This window comes from Nestor notabilis, unplaced genomic scaffold (assembly GCF_000696875.1).
Source record: "Nestor notabilis isolate BGI_N333 unplaced genomic scaffold, ASM69687v1 scaffold10729, whole genome shotgun sequence".
In the NCBI taxonomy this organism is placed as follows: Eukaryota; Metazoa; Chordata; class Aves; order Psittaciformes; family Psittacidae; genus Nestor; species Nestor notabilis.
The window spans coordinates 1-9,359 of record NW_009943302.1 but is presented as its reverse complement, the minus strand read 5'-3'; positions in this window follow the sequence as shown (position 1 = coordinate 9,359).

The following is a 9,359-nucleotide window of genomic DNA, read 5'->3' as shown; positions in this document are numbered from 1 at the left end:
GATGCTTCTCTTATTTGTCAAGGAATCAATCTGGTTTGCAGTTGCGGGTGCTGACACCGTTTCAGTCAAAGAATTTTGTGAAAATGAGATGGACATCAGTTTTTCAACCACATGCAAAAATACTTCTTTACTAGGCATTTTTCACTTTGTTGAGACTTCTCTTGTAGTTGGAACAGACTATTGCTGCTGTTACAGGATTACTGTAAATGTGTTTCAAATATCTTAATTACTGTTATTCCACAATAGTTAACCTCAAATAGAGCTCTGTAGTCTTAAAGTCAATAGAAAAGTGAGTTGTATCAGACCACTGCTAACAATTTTCATTAGTGCTACACTGTTTGATGTGCTGTGCAGTGATAGGTTTAGTGGGGACCTTGTGCACTGGCAATTTGTATTGTCACCTTTCTAAGATGAATGTGTTGCTGTGTTCTGGAGAAAGCCTGTCTGGGAATGTCTAAAGGACCTTGGGATCAGCCCTGTCCCCAGATAGCCCAGGCTTCACAGCTGTTACAGCTACAGATAACATCAATGAACTGAAGCAGAGGGTCACTCATCTATGAGAGCCCAGCAGGAGTTGAGACCTTGTCACCCAGCCCACAGGGAGCTTAGATTTCAGCCAGGAACTGAGGGTATAGGAACAGCACAAGGTCTCACAGCTCCCTTCCCATCTGCTGATCCTGCTGTTGGGGTTAAGACTTAGCACATTGCCACTGTTCTTGACTTCCAGTTCCACTAAATTCAGAATTGACCAAGAGTTTCTTACCTTTGGCTTTTCCAGCTGAATTCAAAACAATGATGTTGCTTACTCCTACTCTCATCGTTGAAGCTATTGTGTTACTCAGAAGAAAACAGCCTATGTCAGGAGAATTTCCTGAAATAGGTTTTTTTTTTTTTTTTTTTTAATTAAACAGAAAATCCATATGCTAAATTATAATTGATCAGAGGAGCTACGTGCTTTGTAATGGGCTTGAAGAGCGCACACAGCCCCTTGCAATTAATAACTGGGTGCTTGTGTGTTGAAAGGCACAGAGGAAGTTTTGTCCTTAAATTCATCTGTAAGACCTTCAGTTAGGTCCTGGCTCAGTAGCAGACTGTGGTTACCAAGTCCTAATTGCAAAATCAAAAATATAGGCTGCTCTTCTGAAGTCTCTGAAGAGCACCTGCCTTTTCCACAGACTCAGAATACCAGGTGAGGTCCTGAGTCTGTGTTATTGTACAATCAAATACTTGTGATACTGATCTGTAAAGAACTAAGTCTGGCACTATGGGAGAGATCTAAGTAGCAACTGCCTGCTTCAGGGATTTGATCCTGTGCTGGTAGAGTCAGTGGAAGATACATTTCTAGCTGAGGCTCAGTTCCTTAACATAGCAACAATTACTGTGAGATTAACAGGATCTTGAAATGGGTCCTGGCAAGAAGACAAAGGTGAATGTGATTATCTGTAAGGCCTGGCTTTATAAAGTCTCAGATTTCTCACAGGAAGAGTGTTGCTTGGTTGTTCTGCTCAACAGAAAAGTGGAACAAGACCTCCGTCTTTGCATTGCCCAGTGTTTCTGTTCCCCTCCCGAGCTATGCCAAACACCCATGAGACCAGTCCTATGCATAACTGGTTTGTACCTGTGCCTGCATTAATGTCTTCTCTCTTACTTGTACATACATATCCCTGCAACTGTTTCCTCTCTTCCTTTTCTGTCATGTTTATGGTATGTCCCAGAGTAGGGCAAAGAAATAACTTGTTCCCAGCCATTGCTTGTGTATAATTGTCAATTGTGTTTTCAAGCTGGTTGAGAAATAACATAAATACACTGAATGGAAAGTTCATACAGCTTCTACATTCAAATGTGTGTAGTCAGACCTCTCATCAGGAGTTGGTGTTTAGATGATGTGTCTGATGAGGAAATTAAAGTATTTTTAACATGATAGTAGGTGCGTGGCTGTGTTTTGTTCCAGTTTGCAGAGGGTAACCTTCCAAACTGCAGTGTCACTGCTGTGCCTTGAGATGGGTAAAATTTCCAGGAGGCAGTTCGGAAAAGTATTAGGTGCTCTGAAGAGATATCACCACCATGGTTACTTGTGTTGGCAGTCACAGTGACTGGGTCTGAGCCCATTTTGCTAGGTGCTATGTGTGTTCTGAAGGAGAAGCTGCCTTAAAGCATTCTCAGATCTGGACAAGGGGGAAGAAGGCAGTGTCCTAACCACAGTGTCAAAGCACAAGTGAGGCACAGACAGATTCATTGGTGGGTGCAAGCAGGGGCATGGCAGAGATGTCTGAAAGCAGGCTCAGGCATCAGGCAAAGGGCAGCCCCAACCAGCCACGGCCATGAGCTGAAAAGCTCCCAGCGGTGTCTCTTCTCACTGTCTCTCTAAGTATGCGATGCATTTGTCTCAACAATAAGCAAGCCTAACTTTTCATGTTTAAAAGGAACATATAAATCCCCAGATCTCTCATAAATATAGGCAAGCTTCTAGTTACCTTATCAGCCATGTTTAGTTTACCAGTAGACGTCAGTCAGCACCACTCATAACCCTTCGCATGTACAGTCCCCCTTCTCTGTTCCATTTTCAACAAGCTCAGTAGCAAATATCCCCTTCGTTTTACTGAGGGAAACTGAGAGACAGTAGAATTACTTTCTCAGTGGCAGAAAGGAGCAGAATCCAAGTTTTCCAAAACACACTTTATGATACTAGATCCTCCCACTTGAGTATTTGTTGCAAACTTTGCCCATCTCTGGCAGGTTACAGTCCTTCCTTCTCCAACCTGTAAAGAGGGCGAGTATTGTGTTTACTCATTTTTTTTGCTGTCTTGTGAAAAAAGTCCTTAGCAAGTCCTAGTATTAGCCTACAGCTGCTGCTGACTGGTCAGCCTTTAGCACAGGAGGTTGTTGGCTTGAGCCTGCCCTGTCCCTGCCTTTTCTACAAACATATCATAGCAGGAGTCACTTATAAAAGGAGCAATATCAGGGAACAATTATCAGTGTTCATAGAGTTTATCAGTAACTAGGGAAAAGGGAGGAGAGAAGCCATCATTATCGGATAAGCCTGCTATTTACAAACTAATAAAGTTCCATGCCATCTTTTTGCTGGTCACAAAAACCTTAATTCAGGGCCTCCAAACCTGAAGGCAAGGAGCCTGGTACTGGGAGAGCAGTTGCCAGATCCAGCCCCGCTCCTGAGCTCAAAGGCAAAGGGGTATGTGAAAATGAATATGCCAGGTTTTGGAGAGAGGTGGCAGAACTCAACACTTGAGGAACTGACTAAGAAGCCCTGCTCATGTCCTAGTTTCAGAGGTGGCAGATGCCAGGCGTAGCTCATTGCCAGCCAGCCATGCTGCACACATGCCAGGCACTCAGGTGGCAGAAGGGTGGCAGCCCTTTGGTGGGGTGATCTAAGGGCCAACCCTGGCTGTGGAGTGCTGAAGAAGGAATCCAAAGGCTCAGCTGACAAAACAATGTGGGTGTTCGGGTGACGGGTTTCCAGCCTGAGGCCATGCCAGGCTTTGCTAAGGTGTGTACAGCAAGTTACAAGAGAGACCATGTGCCTGGCAGTGATAGGGCTCTACAGCACAGGATTTCCCAAACAGCTCTGGATGGTGCTGTATCCCAGCCACTGCTGTCCCCAGAAGATACTAGCCATTTGTCTGCTGGCATGCTCATCTCTAGGTGTCAGGAGGCACAGCAGCCTAAGAAGCAACATGCAAGGCGAGAGCTTGAAGCCTGAGAAAGGGCTGAGAAGCCATTCCAAGTGATCATTTCCATTAGATGTGCAACTTTATTTTAAAGTAGAACTGACTTCCGATTTTTTACCTGCATACTCATGAATAGCAAAAGATGTATCCAAATGGACTGTTGAGCATTTGGGCACCAAGGCCTGTGTCTGGGTGCTGTGGTCAGGGGTCCTTGTGATGATGCAGAACAACGGATGCCAGTTACGGAGTTTTCATGAATCCTGCAGTCTTAGCCTGGCAATCATGGGTTGATTTTCCATATGCCTTTTCCTATACCCTTCAGGAGATGATGGTGTTCAGGTTCTTAACCTCTCCCTCCTCTGTGAGTCATTAAGATTTGTTCACTGTCCTTTCTCTCGCAGTCTGAGTGCCTGGAGGAGCTACCCCTAGATGTGTTGACGTCCTAGTGAGCAGCTAAGCCCAGTGCCACCAACACCTGACACTCCTGGTGTTCCACACCCAGACTCTCCTTTACTCACCATTTCTAGTATGATACTCTGCTCACCCTGCCTTTCCTGAATTACTGTCAACTGTCTCCTACCCTAGGACACCTAGCTGCCCTGCAGTGGTTTCTGTGTAGCTCTGGGCTCCCTTTGTCCCTTTGCATTCACTAGTCATCTCCACTTACGCAGCAGTTTCCTAATTAGGAAAGAAAAATCAGGTTTGGAAAGGAGCAGAACAGCACTGTCAAAAAACCAATTGAGATGCCCTGCCCAAGAAAGACACCAGGGAGTGGCCCTAGTGAAAGAAATAGCTAAATATTGAGGTGCTTTTGATACCTAGTGGAACATAACCAGTCAGGCCCCCTGGAAGGTGAGTACAAATAGCTCCTGTGGCATTACTGGGTGAGCTGTGCAACCAGGTGCTTCCTTCTTTTCATTCTCCCCTTCATCTGTGTTACTGCCTTCATCTTCAAGACAAATATCCAAACAGCTAGTCTGGCCTACTGCTTTGGTTTCTCTGATAACGCTTTCTACGGGGTGATTCCCTGCCTTTCTTCTTCAGTTTCCCTATTGGTGAATGTGATTTTCTTGCATCAGAGTAGGGGATAGCTGAGATTTCTGAGCTTTTGCACTTTTTCCTTCACCTAATGTGATGCTCTGCCCTGTCTTGGAAGAAAGTGGCATGGTGGTTGTCTGCCAAGGTCATGTAGCATTGTTAGGCATCTAGGAAGGCACAAGGGAAGGGGGAAATTATAGACAAGAGAGAGCTAGTTTCTTATCTCCCCTTCTCCAGAATACAAGCTAATTACTGTCATACTATCTCACATTCTGCTGTTGTGCAGTATCCCTTTGGGGAAGGACACTGCATCTGGATGTACAGCACCTACTGCAAAAAAGTTTTAATCTTTTGGGGTCTGCCACACCAAATACTAATCGCAGCAGCTCAGGCCTTGGGAGTGGATAACAGTTAAACAGTTTTAGGAATGGCCGGCGGGGCAGCCTGGACTTTGCTGTCCAGGAGGTGAAATGTCTATATAACACTGTGCATGCCAACATTCATGTATAGGGAGACAGCTGACCTCTGGAGAGCTGAGTTGGGACAGATTCTAGGTTCTCTGTAACATCACTAACAACAGTAAGTTGGAGCTGTAAATGTCTGAGAACATCTACGATTTTAGATTGTTAGCTACAAATCATAGACTCATAGAACTGTTTGGGTTGGAAAGCACATTAAGATCATCTAGTTCCAATGCCTCTGTCACATGCAGGGACACCTCTCACTAGACCAAATTGCACAAGGCCCCATCCAACCTGGCCTTGAACACTGCCAGGGATGGAGCAGCCACAGCTTCCCTGGGCAACCTGTTTCAGTGCCTCACCACTCTCAGAGGGGAGAACTTATTCCTTATAACTAACCTAAATCTCCCCTGAGATTCAGAAGAACTGAAGAACTGCACCGGTGGTTTAGATACACTAGATACTTTAGAGTACAGATATTATATCCTTGTCTGATTGCTTGCTTTACCCAAATAATGTGTAGTTCTGTTGATCTTGTAGTTCAGCTATTCGTGATTTCTGTCAGAGTGAAGCCCATGGTATCTCAGTGTAGCACACTAGTTAAACATTGATTTCATTTACTCTTAAATTTGCTTTAATCCTTTCTTATCTTTAACCAGTTACTGATTTAGTGCTTCCTTGAATTCAGATAATGGACTAAATGATTAACAAAACTTGACAAAGTCAGATTTCTTCTATATAATCTGCAAGTCTTGCAAAAGCAACATCCCCAAGACAAGAAGCACTTTAACCAAGTAAGAGAGGTCAGTCAGCATGAGCTTTGACATGGTGAGCATTCAAGGCGAAAAAGGCAAGATGAGATTTTTTCTTGCACCTAGGGTGGTGAATTTGTAGATGCAGCATATCAACACTTGTACACATCCTAAAGGGTATGTCTTTTAGAATGGATTACTGGAGCTTTTGGAAAAGAAGAGCTACAACATATCTCTCACTCAAGCACCATGTCTGATACTGCTGTCTTCTGCATTGATCTCAGAGCTGCTTTTGTACAGAGAGCTTTGAGATCTGCTTCTTGTTGCATTTGGTAGAAAAGGCAATAGTACTCATCAGTATGCAGTTCCTCCTGCACATATTTCTCATGCATTCTCTCGCTGGCTCAAGTCCCTGAAATATTTTACAAGTTTTGAGAAATTCGCCACTAGGCAGGATTAAAAAACACCCTGGATCTTCAGGGCAACGACAGCAGCATCCTGAAGAAAGCAGTGGAGAAACAGACGTGAAACTTTTGGTCTGGTGATTCTTCTAAACAAAGCTATGTCTGACTTGATCAGTGGCAGCAAGTCATGTCCCGTGTGAAAAAGTGGAGTAGTAGGAACCCTCAGCACTCTCTTCAAACACAGATTTTTATCATGCTGTGCTTCAGGCTGCAGGAAGGCTGGAAAAAGAGACCAGAACCTTCAGTGGAGAGTGGAACTCATAGTCCTCAGTAACTCCTTGTCCACTCTCTGAGCTGGGGTACATGCAGGACATATCTAGTGTGACCAGAGCCCGTTGGAAAGGAGCAATGTCAATTGCAGAAAATTGGCTGCAAAGTAGAGCGATGCTTTTCAGGAGGACCCCTTGAAGCCTCACTTCTAGCTAGGTCCCTTCCCTCATGCCCAGGACAGCATCATGGTCTCTCCTGCTCTGCGAGCCTGTAGTGACAGCCAGATGAGAAGCTCAAGGCAGGAGAAGCTAAGGAGCAAGAGCAAAGACCCCAAACTTGTGCTAAAACCTGCATGAGATCTGCGACATGACCCAGGTTGTTCTTGCCTTGCTACCACAGTGTATCAAGGCAAGGCCTATAGCATTATTTGTCTAACATCATCCAGTAAAAGCAACAGGGATTTGTAACTCGGTACTTTCCTAGGGCTCTAGGCTGGGCTTTGTTGTCTTTCTGTATAGACCACATCCTTTAATCAGAAGTAAAGGCTGACAGTTTACAAGGCAAGTGCCCCTCTTTGTGGATGAGCAACAAAAAGCAGTGCTGACACCAACCTACAGAGTGGTGCAGTGAGAGAAAAAGACAGTGTGTGACACCAGGCTCTCCTCAGGCTTCTTAAGAGTATTCATTCCTCTTAAAAAAGCACAGCCCTGGCCACTGTTTTCTACTGCCATAGTGGCAGAAACCTTCCTCAGCAATAGTATGAGCTGGATAAGTAAAATGTTACAGTTGAAAAATACTCCCAACTGGGGTGGGAGACAAACAGGCAGAGGATCAATAGGTCCTTGAAGAAGCCCAGAGCCTGTTGCTTGAGGATGGGGTAGAGGAAAGCCAGAGCCACCAGCCAGATGCTGTAGTTGGCAGATATGGTTCCTCCCCATATCTTGAGTCCCTGTCTATTTCTTTGCCATCAGCGTGTGCTCAGGCACAGGGAGAAAAATGGTTTTTCCATTCCAGGAAGTGTGGGAGAAGCAGTACTGTCTCCCGAAATGATCAGCGTGAAGGCATCCATCACTTCCGTCTGAGGAGCAGCTGTGCAACTGAAACTGTCAAGAGTAATCTGAACCTTTAACTGTGCTTCAAGCAAGTTGTTCTCCTGCATCAGTGCGCAGGCACTTCGTGGAGCAGCAAGTTCATGACTCAGAAAATGCTCACCTCTGTTCCCAGCCACACAGGTGCTTTTTCCTCACTGTCCCGGTGAAGTGCTAGGGCCAGAATAACAGTCCCAAGCCAGAACTGACTTATAGATGAATCCTGCACATCATATGATCAATGTCCTTTGTGCTAGTTGACGTAATATTAAGACATAACGATAAACCACTGATGCTGATGTTTTGAAATAGATAAACCTTACATATAGACTCCACAAACTGCTTATGCTAGCTGTTATAATACCAAAATGGATACTATAGGTCTGATAACTCTTGTGAGGATTCTGTGCAACTGTCTGCATCATTTTGTTTCTATATTATTTTCATATTAATAGTAAAATACGATCATTCTTTATGTTGGTGTCTGTGTCCTTCCTATTGCCCCCCTCCATTAGCAAAACATCCAGGCACATGACAAGAGGATTGTCACTGCATCACATTGAGGGGTAGTGAGTATGTAGGGTTGAAATATGCTTGGAGACAGAGAGATGTACAAGCTTGGTGAAACACTAGGGCAAAAGCCATCTGTGACTAGGGCAAAAGCCTTCTGTGTAGGCAGATCTTCCTCAAAAGAGGAAGTTAAATCACAGTTCATGAAATACGAACTCAAGTACACTTCTAACCCATAGAGTGACTGCAGATAACATTCTTATTCAGCAAGCCTGAGCCTTGGATTTACCCATGGCACAACTTGCTCTCCTGATAGACCTTGAGGGCTATTTTGTCCCACCTGCTGTGGACTCCTGTCAGCCCTGTAGAGCAATGCAGCTGCATGAGATGCAATTGTCTTCTGCCAGGTGCATCAATGGCATCAAGTGCATCGGCATGCCTGGAGGGAGGCAGGTGTCAGGAACGGGATAGGTCAACCTTTGTAGTTTTTATGATTGGTATTGGTTGGGTAGCTAGAGGCAGCTTAGCTGAGCCTTAAATTGATCTAGCAAGGGGTGTTGTTAGAGAAAAAACAATGCTGCACAGGACTGCAGAGGGTAGTCAAAGCAGAGGCAATTATTATGGTGACTTGACAGCTCTGCTGTAAATCATGTTTATAAACCATAAAAGAGGGCTTTTCCTGCATTGGTGCAGACACCAAGGAGTCAGGGGAGAACAGGAGACTGAGGAGAAGCCTTGACAACAAACTGGAGGAAATCTGACCTTCCTGCTTTCACACATTCTCGTAGCTGGGTACGTACACATGGTGGCACAGAGAGACAGCCCGACAGGCCACAGGTAACGCCAGTGGGCTGCCATGGCCCCATGACCCAGCGGGGAACCACCTGAGGAGCACACTGCCTCTGAAGGTGTGAGATCAAGGTGATAGCGGCAGTGCCACCCTTGGAGGGGCTCCCAGGACCAACTCCTGGGTGTGATGACCTTCCTAGAGGGTGGGACGGTAGGAGAAAGCGGATGCTGCCTCCCACCCTCCCGCTGTACTCCTCTTTGCCCCGTGTCTAATGCCCGTTCCCCCTTTCGGTGTGGGGACAGAGAGAGGGAGAGAGATAAGAGTTGCTCCCCCCCTACTCCCGCCCGTCCGTTGGGCGGG